Source organism: Sciurus vulgaris, assembly GCF_902686455.1.
Source record: "Sciurus vulgaris genome assembly, chromosome: 17".
Lineage (NCBI taxonomy): Eukaryota > Metazoa > Chordata > Mammalia > Rodentia > Sciuridae > Sciurus > Sciurus vulgaris.
This window is the reverse complement of record NC_136478.1, coordinates 7,079,565-7,097,136: the sequence shown is the minus strand read 5'-3', so window position 1 is coordinate 7,097,136 and position 17,572 is coordinate 7,079,565. Positions and strand designations below refer to the sequence as shown.

General features: G+C 48.7%; 1 long non-coding RNA gene across 2 annotated transcripts in view; it reads left to right on the top strand.

The window, feature by feature from the left end:
* The first annotated feature begins 5,826 nt into the window (after positions 1-5,826).
* Positions 5,827-17,572, top strand: part of LOC306648848 — a 38,753-nt gene continuing 27,007 nt past the window's right edge. For both annotated transcript variants that reach the window (XR_013760505.1, XR_013760506.1), the window contains exon 1: positions 5,827-5,912. This is a non-coding gene — a long non-coding RNA (uncharacterized lncRNA). The remainder of the gene's footprint in view (positions 5,913-17,572) is intronic.

Sequence of the window (17,572 nt, the reverse complement as noted above, 5' to 3'; positions counted from 1 at the left end):
CAGACAACATGTGGCCTTTGTGATGCCCTGTTTTGCAGTTCTACCGTGTGCCCTGTATCAGTCCTCCGTTCCTTCCTATGGCTACATCAGATCCCCTGCGTGGACAGCCACAACTTGTGTACCTTCTCCTCCTTGGCGGACCTTTGGGTGTTTCTACTCTCTGACTGCAGTGAGCTGGGCTGCTGTGACAGACTTGTCTGAGTCCGTTTTCAGATCTTCTGGGTACGTCCCCATGCATGGAACCGCCTGGCCACGTGGTGATTGTTTCTGTCTCCAGGGAACCTTGGGCTGCTCCTTTTCATACTCTCAGTCGTGATGCATGAGGGTTCCAGTTCTCCACTGCTGCCTCGTCAACAGCCCCGTCCTTGCCTTTCCTGCTCAACACTGGAGAAGTCAACCTAGGTGCACTTGACACTTGTTTACTCTGGTTGACCCACTGTGCAGATCAGCATCACCTCTCAGGCTTCACTGATCTTGGTCAGCCAAGGCCACAGCCTCTGCTACATTTTAACAGGTTGCCTTTAATCCCAAGAAATATTAAACCCCATCACTCCACACACATGCCACCCCAGCCCTCCTCCTGACACATCTCTTAGATTCACTGAACTCTGTCTTGTGAGGCTATCAAATGGGTTTCCTCTTACACCAGTCTCCCTGGGGTCCTGGCTGCCCAGATTAGCCGTGTTGAGGAGGATTCTGTGGCTGCATCTGGTGCTACAGAATGGCGTAGAATTCATATGGATTTGGAACTGGGCAGCCAGTGCACAGGCTTCATACCAGCTATCCACACCCACCCATCGTGCTGCTGGCCTGTGCATCTCAGCGCCTACCTGCTACCTGCCCACCCGGCTCACAACTCCGTGATCTCCCTTGGGTCCTCTCCACTGCAGCTCAGTGTAAATTCTCCTCGTGCCTCTTGGACATTGCAAAATCCCCAAGACTGGCCCAAACCCCTCCTTTAGGACATGATCATGGCAAATAGCACAAGCGCTCCTGATTGGTACAATGAAATTAAGAACTAAGGCAGAGATGATCACTTGCCTCCGATATCCTGTCCCCACTGAATGTGGCCTCTGTACCCCAACAAGGTGAGCAGGAGGAGGCACTGCCTGGGTGGCATAGGTCTGAGGGTGCACACTGCTTTTCTCTTGATTTCCCAGCATGTGGCAACTGCCCAGCATTGAAGCAAGAGGCACTGGGTCTTGCTGCTTCCTAATTTTTTCCTGACGCAGAACTGTCAAATCCTCACATTTCAAAAGCAGCCACTGTTTTGAATACCAACAATAAACTCCTGCTCTTTGACTCGCTCTGTGAACCCCACAGGGTTTTAGATTCCTTTTTTTTTTTTTTTTCCTTTTTCAGTTTTTAGGTTTAGAGCTTTTTAAAGCCAGCACTGCATAAAGCAGACGTGGGCAAGTGAAGTCCCTGACCAGAGCTCCACGCGCTGCCCACTGAGGGCCTGACGGGGCCAACTTGACAGTCGCTGGGTGGAACGCAGCTGCATGTGGTCAGGCTGGCCTGGAGCTGCAGGGCTCTTCCTGTGCATTTTAGTGGGGAGCAGAGTCGGGCTGAGCAGCAGAGCAGAGCTGGAAGGCAGGCAGCTGAAATTTCGATCTCTCCCCATCTCCCATTGGAGTTGACTTCAGGGCCCCCTCCTGCCCCGGCTCTGTTCTGCAAAGCTCCCCATTGCCAGCCTGAGACTTTCCACAACTCCACACTGGTCAGTGGCCTCATCCCCAAAGGACTGACCCCTTCACTATCATCCTAAAAGCCTCGGATGTGCTCTCCTCTCTACAGCTGGGCATACCCTGGGCTGGGTGCCCCGAGTCCCTCAGTTCTCTCCAGCTAGAGCCGGCCAAGTTTTCTGTAAAAAACCAGGAAGTAAATGCCAAGACTCTTCAGGCCTTTGCACCACCTCTACCACAGCTACTCAACTCTGCCCATGGGTTAGAAAGCACCCATGAGCAATGTGCCAGTACATGGTTATGGCTGGGTTTAAATAAAACTTTATTCACACATACTCACACCAAAAAAAAAAAAAAAGTGACCTCCAGGTTACAGTGGGCTACCTACTCTAAATCTATGCAGAATGATGCCCAATTGTGCCTTTCAAAAGCAGGTATGCAGTTTTCAGCAGGTAGTCAAGAGGCTCCCTGGCCCCAAATGCCAGTGCTGACGTATGGTCTCCTTCAACCCTCTGATCCTTCACTGGGCGTGCTGGGTGGCTTTGGTTATGGATCTTTAGTACTTGGTTTTGTTTTGTTTTTTTTCTCATATAAAGTAATATAATACACATACCTCACATTTTCCTGCATTGCCTGAGAGAGCAAGCACATCAATATTGTGAATCTTGCTACAATAAACTCCTTTGGGCATAAATCTTTTCATGTCTGTAATGAGAGCAATAATGGTTTTGTTTCTTGTTTTTTAAGACAAATACATGGTTGCACAAAAGGCCTCACTGGGGCAGGACTAGTCCTAAACTAGTAAGATAGTTTAGGGTAGGTGCAATGGAGAGGAGGATTGACAGATATTTTGGAAGTGGTAATGCCTATTCACTGCTGGTGATGCCTGTTCACTTAGAGGAGGGCACTATCTCCATGTGAGCAAGAATTAAATATTCTAGAGTATTAGCCCATTCTAGAATATTAGCTAGAATTAAATATTCTAGAATATTAGCACATACTAGCTAGAATTAAATATTCCAGAATATTCGCCCTGCTCTGAGTGGAGTAAACTGAGCTGGCAGGTTATTATTTTATCTGCAGGTTGAAGTACATGGAATCCGCAGTTTTGTAACACAAACACAGTCATGCATTAGCCTTTTCATATGGTTCAATTTATCCATGTTTTCAAACTTAGTTTATCTTGGATGCCCACGTAATAAATTCACCTCCCTGGAAGAAAGCCCATGTGTCCATGGCACACGCCTGAGTTCCACCTGGGAATCCACTGCTCTGAGAGTCTAGGGACACGTGCGGACATTCCACTGAGCTATATTAAAAATAAACATTAGAAGTTAAAATGCTCCAACCCAGTATCACCATTACTTCTCAGTGGGTGAATCCTTCTGCCCTGACGTAGTAGAGGGGCTTCTGTGGCCTTAGCCTCACAGGAACATAAGCTTCCCTGCACACACACTCCCACCCTCCACCCCTCACCCCTGTGCAGATTCTGTGGTGAATCAGTTGTAAAAATCCACTGGCACTGTCCTCCTGCCTGCAGGAGAACTGCTGAGCTGGGGAGACCAGGAGAGTGTGCTACGAGGTGGGAGTCGGTAAGCCCAGGCTCCCCGTGTCTGTCTGCTGTTCCCCATAACACTTTGCAGAACTCAGAGAATAGCCTAGCCCTAAAAGTGGGAGAATAAATAGCCCTGGGAGAGTGCTTGAGAAAAACAAGCCATTTTTTAAAAAAATAAAGATGTTAGAAGAACTAAGAAAAGGAAAGAGACTAAAAGCAAAAAGGAATAATAAGTGTTCAGTCTCAGCTTCACCCTTAGGTTGCGTGGTCTTGAACAAGAAGGCAGGCTTGCTGGGACCGAGTGAGGCCACTACATCCTTGCTGATGTCCACTGTCTCTCTTAGGAATGCCACTGTGCTAACAATGTCCCAGACTCCCTTGCAGCTATGTGTAGCCAAATGATTGCTCATTGGAGCTTTAATCAGAAGTGTGATAGCAAATTTCAAAAAAAGGGCCTATAAGAAGGACTGTGCTTCTCCTCTTCTTACCGTCTTGTGTCCTGGAATGCATGCATAAGAACTAGGCCCTGAGAGCCATCATGGACCATGAGGAAGCTTACTAAAATTAGGCAGCCGTAAGGTAGATGGAGCGTGTGTCCCTAAGGATTTCAGAAAGCCACCACATCAGCTTAGAATGCCTACCTCTGGTTATTCTTTCACTTATGACCTTAAAACCTAAAGTGTTTAAACTGCTAAAGAAGAGTTTCTGTTATATAAAAACAAACTCAAAATGGTACTAGTATGAAACGTGTAGGTTTGCTGTGTGCCTTGCCTAGCTAATGTGAGGGCAAAGTACATCGAAGAGAGCCAAGAATCTAAGACTGTCCTTTTCTTTCTCTCCACCCACTGCCCCCACCACACAAGCATTACTATTACAGGGGAGTTTCGGGTACTATCCCAGCAGAGCCATTTCAACTAGCATCTAGCATGAGCTCTATTTTTTGACCTTTAAGTTCCGAGAGTAGAAATAGTGGGTAGTCTAGAATGGTTTACACCACCCCCGTGTGACTTTCTAAAACCCATGCCAAACCAAACTCTTGATTCCTTTTTAACCAGCTTCTCCTTTGGTGATTTTGTCCCTGGAAGTGGCACTGTTGGCTGCACTGTCCACTGTCACCCTGGCCCATCCCCAGGTCCTTGTTCCCCCGCCTTCTCTCTGTCATCTGAGTCATCAGCAAGTCCCCCAAACCTCTCCTAAACCCACCCACTACCCACTCCAGATCCGGAACCAGTGTTCCTCCTCTTGACAGCTGCCCCAGCTCCCCAGCTGGCACCACGTCTGGCCTTGCTCCTCTGCAGAGCCAGAATGAGACTTGTGCAGACAAACATCAGACCGTGCCTTGCATCTGATGAACCTTCCAAAGCCTTCCTGGAACAATCCAGTGCTGAGCCCTTGGCCTCCCTATAGCACCGTCTGCCTGGCCTCCCTCCCACTGGCTCCTTGGCCAGTCAGGAGCTCGGTTTCTGCTCTTTGCGCACACCAAGTTCACTCCTGCTTTGGGGCTTCTGCAGCTGCCAGTTTCCTTCTGTGAGAAGCTCTTCTCTCACATCTTTGCATGGGGTCACCCCGAACACTCAAATTTCTGCTGATTCTCCTCTCCCACAACCCCCAGTTTCCACCACTAAAACACATGTGAAAGTCTGATATTTGTTTGTTTGACAGAAGCTACACAGAAGGAAACTTCTCTACTGGGCTCACAGCTGTATCATCTGTGCTTAGCCCATAGAAGATGCTCAATAAGTATTTCTTAAGTGGGTGAGTTATTTGGCTCTGGCAATTAGAATATTAAAATCAACTGAGTTGATTTGACTCTGCTCCTAAAGTTTACATTAGTAACTATTAATTCAAAGCTATTCCAGACACAATTGCCAACATTAATGCATCCATAGAGTATGCTTCTCTGGACCCCTGACCTCACCAACAGCCCCCCACATTGCAGCCCAGCCCCACCCAAGGTCTTCCTTGGAAGCACACATTCGGATCTTCAGTGAAACTAGCTCAGAAGGGGCTAAATTACTATTAATATTAGGTAGAGTTTTAGAGAGTAATAAAAATGTTCCTGTTTTTAGTCACACCTCTTCCATCTCTATAGGCAGATGATAAGGGTTGTTAAGAGATTACTGAACCATTTGAACCATCTACAGTTGATGGGCAAAGCTTTTCTCTAATTAAACCAATCCCAGAGACAAGAGTCAGCTAGGGAAGATTTTTATTTCTAATGTTAAGCAATTGAAACTGAGATAAGCTATGTCCCAGCTTTGGTGGGGTGGGGATTGCCTAGGAACAGGCCAAGCCCACTCGGTCCCTGTGTCTGCAGGACATCCTGCCTGCGGCACACACCCCAGGTACTAGGCCTTTGAAGTGAATGGAAGCAGCTTGATCCAAGCTGGCCAAGGTAGAAACAAAAAAATGTGCTAAGACTTGATTGAACAAGAAACCTGTGAGTTAAATTGCAATGAAGTTAATAAACTAATTCTCCTTTTCTTCACTGAATCAAAAGATCTCAGATTAATTTTTTTTTTTTTTTAACCAGGGACACACTGTTTATTAATGCTTTCATACAAAGCAAAGAAGGCAGTGTGGTTTAAAAACTAGAAGAACACTCACCTACGAGCCACTCAGATCAGGGTTCTAAATCTCAGCACGACCCCCTGTGACTCACTTGGCTTCAGGTAAGTTGCCAAACTCCTTGACTTTGCATGTTCTCGTCCTGGGAAGCAGGTATGAGAAACAATCCTGGCCCCACCAGCTGCTCAAAGTATTAAAATGAGACGTTTTGCTCTAAGGGGAAGGCTCATGGCAAGCCTTACTTCCTTTCCTGTTGTACCCAGATTTGTTATTCCATCAGCCCTGAGTACAACCTTTATCGGCAACGATGATCATTTCGTCTAATAGCTATAGGACTCACTGTGCTATAGTTTCAGATGGCTAGGTTCACTTGCGAACTGTTGGGTTGTTCCAGGTGGATTTTAACTTGAGTTGTCACCTCTTAAAATGTAAGGGCTTCATACAGCCCACAGAGCCTGGATAATCTGGCTTCCCACCTCTTTTCCAAGCTTGACTCTCACATCAAATCCCCATCACCCCCTTGAGCCCAGCACTCCAAACTTCCTTTATATTCCTGCAACGTTTTATGTACTCCTAGGTCATACATGTCTGGCTCCTCCACATCCTCCAGCCTCAGCTCGGGGGTCACCAGCTCACAGAGGGACGCTCCATGACCATTTCATGTAAACTTTCTCCCATCGCTCTTTCCCATCGCTCTGTTTATTTCTAGCAGGGTGCACAGTTCTAATCCAAAGCCAGCTTACACACGTCTGTTTGCTTGTTCAACATCTGCCTACACACCAGGGTGTACCTCCTGCAGGCAAGCCTCTTACCTGACTCTCTGCTTCCAGTTCTGAACAGGTTTCTAACAAGAATAAACAAGCAAATCTACTTGGTGATATAGGGATTGTTTTGACTTGATCTGCCAAAAGACACAGAGACCAGGATTTGGGTACAATTGGTTTACTTGTGAGGTAAATTCGTGGGGGAAAGCAAAAGATAGGAAAATGAGAAGGGAAGGAAACTGGGACATGTTAAATTTCCAAGGTCATTACCACTATAGGCAACTGGGACTCTTGCTGGGGTAGGAAGCAGAAAAGAACCTCCCTGTGGTCATACACCCTGCCACCCTGGGAGAGGCGTGCCTATGTCTACGCGCAGTTCATGTGAGTTGTTGGCTGAGGGCTACAATTCCCAAACACTTCCAGCTCACTCCAAAACACAGGCAGAGTGGACTCCAGGGGCCAGAGAAAGCACTTGAAAGCATCACAAGGGTGAGCAAGATAAAACAAACCTGCAGGCACACCCTCTGACATTGCAAATAATGCCCATTTCCTCGTGACCGTAAACCTTGCTCCAAACGCACACCACTCGCCTAGCACACACAGAAGGGGCACACACATGATACATGCCCTGCAGATGGCGTCTCTGCTCTCTTCTCCAGTGACCTCTGAAGCAAAGCATGACCCAAGTAAATGAAACCCTGTGGTCCCCGTTATGAGCAGGAGTCATGGCAGCCTTGGCTAAATGCTCCACACACTGGGACCCTCCAAAAGCGGTTCTTGCTAGGGACTCAGCATGATTTTGAAACAACCAATATCACATTAACAAGGTTTATGCTGCAAATTATTTTCTACAAAGAGCCATTAAAAGTCAGTGATGAGTGGAAATAGCCTTCAAAATTTCACGTCAACATTGAAGCCCTAGATTGAGTTTCTCCTCTCCAGTTTCATTCAAATAATTACATTCCCTGGGTTAAATGAATTTTTTTTTAATTCCATTACATCCCATACCCATATGTTTATTTTATTTGGACGAGGGAGAAAGATATCTTAATTTCTCATAATAAGAGCTTTCGTGAACGCTGGCACTTTGGTGGCATGGCAGTAATCAAATCTGAATTCTATACAAGAGGAAAATTATATTGCCTTCCAAATTAATTTGCAAATGGTCACAATACTAATAAAATGCAGGCAAGATTGTGATTTCCCTTCTGCAAAAGTTTAGCTTCTCAATAACCAGAAGAAGCAGACTTGCTGAGAAGCACAATGTCACGAGTGTATTACGTGCCAGAAACCCCGGGCTGAGCTGGAGCTGAGCAGCGCCAGAGGTGGAGGCTGGTGCGCGTCGGACTTGGAGGGGGTTTGCCTCTTCTCGTTTTCATTTCCTTATAGTCTGAGACTGATCCTGAAAACTGCCCACAACCAGCTTCAGAAACTGGCATGGAGAAGGGACCTCCTTTAGCATACGGTCCTATGGCTTTGCAAGCCCCCAGCCCTCGCTTCAGGAAAGGCTCTGGGGTTGACCCTGCTCCATCTGATTTTTAACACCTACAGCACAGATGTTGTTCCAAAGCCCACTTCAGTTGACAGGTGGGTCTCTTTCCAGACTCTGAGCTCCTTGGTAACAAAAACTTAGTAGGTGTTTTGGTTTCCTGTTGCTGATGAAGAAATTGCCACAACCTGAGTTGCTTCACACAGCACACATTTATTCCTTTGCAGTTCTGGAGATCACAAGAGAGACTTTTCTTTTCCAACTTCCAGAGGCCAACTGCATTCCTTGGCTAGTGCCCCATCCCGTCAGCTTCTGCTCTCCCATCTCTGTTCTTCTTTGACCTTCTTGCCTCCATCTCAAAAGGAACATGGTCCTTGGGCCCACATGGGTAATCCAAGATCATCTTGCTATCCCAAGACCCACGAGCACATCTGCCTAGTTCCTTTTGCCATATAAGGTAACATGTTTATGGGGATGAGAACATAGGACTCTGGAAGGCCATTTTCTGCCCAGCATCACCACTGTGTCCAGGAGCCTAGCCCAGAAGGGGCCATGGCAGGCAGTGTGGGATCAGAGTGCAATGGCCACACTTTGAGGGCATTTGGGGCAGGAGCTCTGAATGGGAAATAGGCCAGGGCGGCTATGATCCCGGCCTTCGACTGGCCTGACTAGCTCCTGCACCTCTCTGGGCCTATTTCCTCACCTGTACAACATGACAGGTCAGAGAGCCACCTGGCACTGTTGACAGGAGATGTGGACAGTGCCCCTGAGAGTTTTACTCAGGGCCCGCCACACTCTGAGCTCAATAAGCAGCACTGTGATGTAAGACTAAACCGAGGATCAGCGAATGATTTTGTAACAGGCAGGTGGTAAGAATTTCAGCTCTGAAAGCCACATGGTTTCTGCCCCAGCTACATGGCTCCCTTAGGGTGGTGCAGAAGCAGCCATAGATGATAGATGAATGAATGAGCCAAGCTGTGTTCTAATAATTTATTTATGTGCATTAAAATCTGATTTTCACACAGTTTTCATATGTAATGAAACATTTTTGTTATTACTTTCCCATTTGAAAATGGAAACACACTTATTCTTTGCTTATTGACCACTCAAAAGCTGGTAGTAGGCTGGATTTAGCCCATGGGTCACAGGCTGCTGAACCCTGAACTCAATGACCCCATACTCCCTTCTAGCTAAGAGTCTATGGTCCTATCAACCAGAATATAGTCCTGGGAGGGGAAGATGATCAAACCTAAATTCAAAATATAAATTTCACTTCCTTAATAGTTGGATTACCTCCAGTAATTTGTTCATCCTCTCTAAGTATCTGTTTGCTCAATGACCCAGTGAGAAAGTCACACTGCTTATGGAAGTAGAGATTAAAATGAGCCAGTCACACAACCTCTTGTCCAAGTATCACATTATAGATGCTCAATAAATCATGGATCCCCTCCACTGCCATCTATCCTGGAGAAAGTGTTCTTCTTCACTGGAAGATTCCTTTCTAGACCAACGTGCTCTTAAAGAGGCAATGCCCACTAATGAGGTGGTATTAACAAAGGCTTTCTACCCTCTTAACAGCATGTCAGGCCTGGTGACTTACCCGAAGTCCTGGTGATTCAGGAACAGTAGAACTCTGTTAAAAAAAACTCTGTTAAAAAACAATAGGATTTTGCACACTGCACTCACCCCCCAGAACTGGACTGGATGGAGGGAAGAACAACTCTGTGGCCGGGTCCCTCTGAATGCCTCCCTCCCTGCTGGAGGTTGTGCCTCATAGGGAATCCTGAGTTTGAATCCAAGGGTGCTCAGGGCTGAACTGTGGGTCAGGAATTTCTCCACGCAGTGGGAGTGAAAGAAGGAAGCTGGCAAATGTGTTCCGCTTTGCACTCACGGCTGGGTCTCCGGTCTCCACAGCCCCGCCCGGTTCAACAGACCTCTTCTCCCTGCAGCGTGCAGGCAGGACGGAAGCACGTAGTGATAAAACACAGCTAAGCGCTTACATCACTTTACAATCAAGCATCTCCAAATCTGTTTATCTGATCAGCCCCAAATTCTGTCAGAGCGTTGACATGTGCATTTCTAAATAATTTCAGGATGTCAACCTGAATAGACCCGCAGAATCGGAAAGTTAATTATCTTTGACAACTTTGCCAGCTAATTTCCTATTTATATGTACCAAACCGGGGGCCGCTTTCATCCCCTCCTGTCACAAAGGATTTATCAATCAAATCAAGGCCTAAAATTGTCTGCCAAGGCATTCCAGCTTCCCAAAGGGGCGTTTATCTGTTTGAAATCTCGCCGACTATCCAGTGACAGCGAGTTGACATGCAGCAGGAGAGGGCTGCTCCCTTCTGCACGAGGCCCCGGCCGTGAGGGCCCCTCTGGACAGCTCCCCCGGCCCCGGCCAGCACCCCCGCACTGTCTTCCTCCTCTTGTCTTTATCTGGCCACACTTGTCATGCCCCCTCTTTCCAAACAACATGAGCTTTGCCTCTTGATTTCAGTTGACAGGCCCCACCAAACACCAAAGCCCTGCCTGTCCAGGCCAACCCGCTGACCCACACCCAGGCCAGCACGACCTGGGAAACCCAACTGGCCAGCGCTGACAGACAGTCTGCCGGTGGCAGGCGGGCCCTGTTGTAGCCACTTCCCTCTGACAGGTAGTCATGTTCAGCGTTAATGGCCATTTCCACAGCTGGGTTCCCTGGAAAGGGGCTGCTCTTCACAAGGCTGGGGGCGGGGAGGCTGCTGTAACTCCTGCCGTGGTTCCTCCTATGACGCGCAATCGCTGTAGCCTGAGAAGCCTCACCAGACCTGCCCAGTCCCTGTCCACCTGCCAGAGGTCCCTCCCAGAGGCTCTCCAACCACTCATTCATCGTCTCACCCGCACCCACCTAGCATGTTCTCTGAGCCGATTGCCATGTACGTGGGGCCCCACGTTCCAGGAACTTCCTGTGAATGAATGCAGCTCTTTCATTACTCTTGTTTGGCAAACATCTACCCATGTGCAAGGCCTGTTCTAAGCACTAAGTTATAGCAGTTTAAAAAAAAATCAAAGAAAGAAAATATAGACTTATCTCACGAAGCTTCTATGCTGTGGCAGGGGTCAGCACTAGGGCTGGCGGGCAGAACCTAGCCCACCTCTTGTTTTAATAAGCGCAGCTTTCTCAGACTTCAGTCCCATTCCTTGGCTCATGTTGGCGTCAGCTGCTTTTGTAGTACAATGGCAGCAGAGTCATTGTCACAGGGACCGTAGGCCCCCAGAGTCTACAAGACTTACTATCTGGCCCTTTACAGAACAAGTTTGCTGACGAGTGGACACAACATAATTTTACCAAATTATGAATACATCACAACAAATCCTACTAACATGAATAATTATAATGCACCAATAAAATTTTTGATTAATTTTTAAAAAGAGAAGTGGGAAGAGAAGTTGGTGGTCTCCCCAGAGAGCCCAATGACAGCTGGTTCTGTGAGTCTGCCTCACTCGCTGCTGTTACCTCGAGACCTGGGACAGAGCCTGGCCCAGAACAGGTGCCTGCTGAAAAGGGCTCATTGACTAGAAAAGTGAATGACAAGTTCCCTGGAAGTGCAACAGGCAGATGGGAAGGTTCCAGAGGTTTGATGAAGATAACATATAAGCCTGATAGTGAAAAATAATAAGTATTCATCCAAAGAGGAAGAGACAGAAAGGATTCCTGGGAAAAGGATATTCACTTGTCATTTCCATGGCCCAGAAGCAGAGCCGTGCCCTGAGGAAACAGATGGGGAACTCGGGCCCAGCTCAGGCCACAGGGAAGAGGGGTGCGAAGTGGAGGACCGTCCCATGAAGACTTGTGTTCATTATCCTGTTGAGGACTGGCGGTGCCTCAGGTTCCTACGTTTGGGGTATCTTTCTTGGAATGGGCCCTGGTCCCCATTTCTCCTCTTGGGAGCGCTCGCTTCTCAGCCCTTTGCCCGGAAGAACTCCAAGATTCATGCCTGTCAGATCATCCTAGTGACCCGTGGCCGGGCCCCGTTCAGAAGCATAACTGAGCAAGTCGACTCCGTTGTTGGTATTTATTTCATGGGAATGCACAGCACTGGGGCATCCGAATGTTGCCGAGAGGTAAATTTGAGGGTAACTATCATGTCAGAACCATACTGGGTTCAGGGCTCTGTTTAGCAGAAGTTCATTGCCAACCACAGGCACGTTGAGTGGGCACAAGGATCAACTCTCATTTGTCCATGTTCTGAGAGCAATGCCACCTGCAGTACCTAGCATCCCAGGACAGCTGGGTGTTGGCAGGCATCCTTTATCCTGTGTTCCTCCCAGTCTGCTGCTGGTATCCAGGGAGTCATCCACCCCACCTGCAGGCTCCATGGAGGGTGGACTTGACCATGCGTGTCTGCTCTGGGAACCCTAGAAGGCCTCTGTTCTTGTGATGACATTTCTGCATGACCAGGTTAGACATTTCTGCTGGAGGAGAAAGAGACAGTCTCTGGGCACACTGACTGCTCTTCTCTCTCCGCCATGGCCCTTGCCTGTCTTCTGCCACTGTGTGGAACACAGGATGCCATCAACAGGTTACATGCTTGGAGCACAGCAATTATGGCCTCAAGAGTTCAAAAGTAGATGTGGTCAGAGGACATGGTATTCTATATTCCATGCTGATGCAACCAGATCCCAAATGGTAGATTTAACACGGCCAGGAAGATGAATTCTCATACCCATTTTGCTGTTTGCGCTTGAGAAGATTGCATTTGGGATTGTCATCTATGTAGAACACATTTTGAGTGAGCCATTGGAAGCTAGTTTTCAAAGGTGGCATGAGGGATGGTGTATGTTGTGAGTAGCTCTAAATAAATTGTATTGGAGCTGCAGAGGCAAGGATAGCTGTACTATTTCAATATAAATTGGTTACAAAAACTATGGCATTGTGAGTAATAAGTGTTATCTTTTGTTCTTGGTAGAAGATATGAAATTAGCCAAGAATGGTTCCTGGAATTAACAGGGTCTGGACTCCTCAATGGCACTGACTGGACAGAAACAAATTTATGTTCTCTGCCCATCACCGTACCTCAAATGGACCTATGAACTGTGTAATACTTTAGAATTAAATTTTTATATAGACCAAAGACTCACACGAAAAGGTGCCCAAGATCCCACATACTCTCAAGGAATCTTGAAGGCATTTCAGACTCAGAAAAGTATCACGTTAGAGAGAAAGTCAACCATTAAAGAGCCAACAAATAGCCCAAGACCCTTCACCCACTCCACTTGAAGGACAGCTAGCCCTGACCAGAAACTTTTCTTCAACCTCCTTCCCTTTCCTCCTAGTTCTCCATGTTTTCCAGAACTTTCCTTTTCAGAGTGCCCTCAAAGCATACTTCCCCCTGCCCTCCCCAGTCTCTTCAGAATTTCCTCTCTCCCTCCCTCCTGTCCACGATCTCTTATGTTTCTATGTGACCCACAACCCAGCCTCTCTAGTCTTCTACATTCAACTCATTACCTGATTTCAAATCTCAAAATCTAGAAATGGCCCCAGAAGAGACCAATGCAGAACTTTCAAGCATGGCTACTTCTCAGTGGACCTCTGGGATTCCTACCAACCCCCTCACACGACCAAGTCATATTCATCAAGTTTGCAGACTAAGCTTCCAGATTTTCCCCAAAGGGCAGAGATGTGGAATCAGAATCAAAATATAGGCTGTGGTGCTAGCAAGAATGCTGCTTTCCAGTTAAAATAAAGATTTAAGTAGTTGGGGAATGACACAAGAGACTCTGTCAAGCGACTCTTGAAGTTATGTAACAGGTCGAGTAGACACCAAAGGACAGATGTGGCAGAAATGATGACACAAATGAGTGGCACGTTAATTATGTAATCTGTCATCAATTTCAACGTGACCCTTGTTACCTGGGTTTCTGCAATATAAAATCAGCCCATGGTTTTCACACGGATAAAAACTCACGTCATGGGAGATGTCAAAGGGTGTAAGAAGACAAGCAAAGTCATTCTTCATGTCTTCTCTCTGTAGTCAGTGGAAACTCCTTGACGTGTATGTGCGATCCTGATTTCAGTCCTGGAAAGTAGATACAAGTCTTCATTTTTAAAAAAGGAGATGAGATTCTGAATGTGGCTAGGTAGTTTTTTCCCTAATGAACAGACTTAGTTTTTGGAGCAGTTGTAGGTTTGCAGAGCAATCGAGGAAGCACAGTGATCTGCCTCACACTGGCCTCCTCCCTCCTCCCCCAGATGCCTGCTGTGAACACTTTGCACTAGTTTCGTGGGTTTGTTATGACTGATGAACTGATATTGGTACATGATTATTCATTAAAATCCAGCGTTTTCAGTGGGGTTCACACTTGGTAGTGTTGTACAGGTCTATGAGTTTTGAGTTGGTTTAGATTTGGGTTATTTTTCACCGGTGCTTTTCAGCACCTAAGAGAGCCTTCAATTTTTCTCTAATGTTCCAAGGCAACCACCTTTATAAAGTCAACAGACTCCTTCTTTCACTCCCTAAGGATATATTATTGCACATCAATACTTGTGACCACGTGAGTCCGCTTACACATCTTCACGGAACTCATACTGTGCACAGGGTGCTGAGCGTACCGTCCCAAAACCCTGGAGTTTCCCAGCTAGGACTCTTCAGTAGGTCATTTAGGTTCTGGGTTCATGAGAACCCAGAGCGCTAACGAGCACAATGATCGTGCTGACTTCCCAGACTGCACTGAAGCGAAACTCTCCATGTTCTGGTTCACTTTGAGGCCACCTTTGAGTCAGCTCACGACTCCCAAGAGCTTGGTCTCATCTGGCAGCTGGCTTGGGTCCCCACATCAGTATCCTGGGTCACAGGCATCCCAGAGCCCCCAGAAGGGGAGGCCTCCTGTCCATCCTGGGCTCAGGCTGTGGCTCCCAGAGATGCCTCCCGTCGCCCCCCCACTGTGGGAGTGAGGAATTAGCCCCCTCACTGCCCTGACTCCCTTTGTCTGGCAATGCTGAGCTGGCCAGTTCATGCTGGATTTATTTCAGTCACAAATTTCCTGAGCTGCAAGGACTGACTGAAGGGACAGGAACACTCTGAGACGGGTTTGCCTCGTGTGCCAGCCTCCTGGGCAACTGTAACAAAGCACCAAATAACAGGTGGCTGAAAATAGCAAAATTTATCTCTCGCATGTTGGAGGCTGGAAGTTTAAATGCCAGGCCTGGGACACATGGTGCTGCCTCTGAGGGGTCTAGAGAAGGTTTCCCGGGCACTCTCCCAGCTTTTGGTGGTGACCGACCATGCCCGGCCTTCTTTGGCCTTTGGTCACATCATATCTGCCTCATGCTGTTTCCCTGTGTGTCTCTGTGTCCAAATCTCTCTCTTCTTATGTGGACACCAGTCACTGGAGTAAGAATGACCTCATTTTAGCTCAATTCTATGTGCAAAGACCCTACTCCAAAGAAGTTCCCATTCACAGGTCCCAGGGATCAGGACTTGGACACGTCTTTCGGGAGGGTGGGGGACACGATTCAACCCATAGCACCTGGAATTCCCGGCACTTGGTTGGCAACTGGTTGCCCCCGGCATGAAACTGAGTGGAAGCAAGGCACAGTCAGGCGACAGAGGTGCTTTCCCTGGGCCTCCTGCTGCCCTGGCACACCGGTGACTACTGACGACTGGGTCTCAGAGCACAGGCTGGGTCAAGTGCCACCCATGTCAGTGGTTCAAAGAAAGAAAAGGCAGAAATTCGAGCTGTCCTGGGGAGCTGGAAAGCCCCAGGGTCCTGGAGAAGGTCACATCCATGAGGAGAGGATGGGCCCCTGCCTTTAGCTATGGAATCAAATATCCCCATCATCCTTTCATCCCAACCTGTTCACTAGGTGACTTTGCCAGGGTGGACATGGGGCAGAGCGCCGGGGAGGAGACAGAGGCCTTACCCTGGAGTTCACTTTCCAGTGCAAGGAGCTGGCCACAAGCCAGCGGACAAGCGGAAAGCAGAGGAAGCAGCCCTGCTACAGGGCAGGAGTGAGCGGGCCCTGTGGAGGGTCAGTTTCTCTAGGAGGGCAGCTAACGAGAGCCGGAGCACGGGGCGGGAGTACGTGTGTGTGGACGGGGCTCAGAGGAAAGACGCGGGAAGAGGTGCTGTCACTGCAGGCCCGGCGTGGAGGGAGACCGAGGTGGAGGAGGAGAGAAGGCAGGGCCAGCTGTGCAGGCAGCACAGGCTGCCATGCTCCCTGACCACGCCATTGTCCCCGTACAGAAGGAACAAGCTCACCTCTCCAGCTGCATGCGGATTCAAGAAGTTCCACAGCCGTCGTGAAACGAAGACCAACGCGTCATGGGAGGGTTCTGCAACGTCCTGGTTTGGGTGAGTGAAGGGCAGTGGATGTTGAGCACACTGCTGAGGGCCCACGGTCCCCACCCGATGGCCCTTAGGGGGCGGGCGAGAGGAGCATGTGGGGCAGAGGCAGTCAGGCGGGGGGAAGACTCCATGATTCGCACGATGCAAGAATGTGTTTCCAGGAAGCCAGAGGCTCTTGGCCCGGCCTCCGTCTTCCCCTTGTCCCCTCTCCCTGACTGAATGGACTGAGCTCTTGGCCGCCAGCTGCATCCCTCTGTATCATGGCTGTCAGAGGCCTCTACGGCTGCCTCCGTCACCCAGCTCATCCAGTGTCCCCCCTGAAGACTGCAGGCAGCAGTCAAATGCTCCCCGGGACAGACGCTTGGATAGCAAGCCAGCGGGACATCCTGAGGACCATTCCCTCTGACGGTGCCTGCTGCCAGCAGCCTACAAACAATGCTTCCATGAGCACCGATTTGTGTGAGTGCCAAGCGTGAGGGACAGCATGACGACATGGCCTAGCTCTGAATGGCCCTTCCAACTTTCAGGCCTTGGAGGTTCACTGAAGGCCACCATCCCCCACCTGTCACACAGCAACTGCCCAAAGCACGTGAGGCAACAGATATTTACCTGTTGCTTGTACTTCCCAGGAAGTTCCGTGAGAACCAGAGCTGAGCCATGCTGGGCGTCACCCATGCGTGGACAAGCATCTCAGCGCCTTAGGAGCTCTGTGACCTGGGCGCTGCTTCTCAGCTTGCCTGCCTGTAAGACGGAGCCAGCACTCCCCGCTCTCCCAGCGTGGCTGAGGGGACACGTGAGAAAGGGCCTCTGGAAGAGTTTGCTGGGAGTGATCTGGAAACTCCCTAGGTGCCAAGCAGCTCTAGGAAATAGAAACGCACATCAGAGGATCTGCTGCCTACAGTTCTTTCTGGACAAGCAGGAAATGAATGCAATCCTTAAGATCCACAAGTCTCAACGGGCAAGAGCCGTAGAGGGGGACAACACGATGCTGTCCTCCCAGTCGGGAGCTGGCTCTGACAGGTCACTTGATGGGCCCAGGTACACTGCAGGGCCAGCCTCTGACCCGGGTCTTCCATCTCCAGGCCTAAGTCCTTCTCCTCTACAAGCAGCCTTGTCCCTGCTTAACCCTGGACACCCTCCCTATAGCCGTGCTGCTGTAAGCATGACAGGGTCCATC